The sequence below is a fragment of the Neomonachus schauinslandi genome, chromosome 3 (genome assembly GCF_002201575.2).
Source record: "Neomonachus schauinslandi chromosome 3, ASM220157v2, whole genome shotgun sequence".
In the NCBI taxonomy this organism is placed as follows: Eukaryota; Metazoa; Chordata; class Mammalia; order Carnivora; family Phocidae; genus Neomonachus; species Neomonachus schauinslandi.
In genome coordinates, this window is record NC_058405.1 from 172,554,325 (window position 1) to 172,555,078 (window position 754).

The window sequence follows — 754 nt, forward strand, 5'->3', positions numbered from 1 at the left end:
AGGGGGGGGGGGGGGGGCGCCCCCCCCCCCCCCGCTACACGACGCTCTCCCGACCTACCACCCTCCCCCCCCCCCCGCGGCGCCAGGGGGACACACGCGGAGAGGAAGAGAGCCTGGGGCCCGGGGCCCTGGTCAGGCGAGCTGCAGCCACCCGGGGTTAGGTACTTCACTGAGCAAGGACGGAGCTGGCTCCTAGGGCAACCCCTCCTGCAGACTCTGTGTGGACCCCAACCCCCGGAGGCCAGGTTTCCAGCCTTTTCCAGCCCTTCTCAGACCTGCCCCACAGGTCCCTCCTCTTCTCGAGCGAGCTTGCCTCCTCGGCAGGCCCCTCTTTGACCCCCGACGGTTTCAGGGACCCCCTCCTCCCCGCTTTTCTTTACAGTTCTTTCCATCCTCTTGATCCTGCCTCCAGGTGAACCCCACTGCCCCTGAGAAGTGGCCCCAGACCACTACCTTCACTCCCCTCTGCGTCCTTCAGTTTCTGGTCCAGGCCCTGATTATAAAGAGGCCAAACTTCCCTCACTGCCCCTCCTCTCCTCCGACCCCAGGGGCTGCGGATACTTGTAGAAGACATGGCTGTCTTCCCGCCATCCGCTACCCAAAGCACCTTTCCCGGGGCCTGCAGCGGGAGGGGCCTAGGAGGGGAGGACTGGGGACATTGAGGCATCAGGGAGGGAGAAAATTTTTCTGGGATGATGAGGAGGCAGGGAAGGGAAAGGGGCGTGAATAGGTGTGCCCCAGTGGACTACCTACT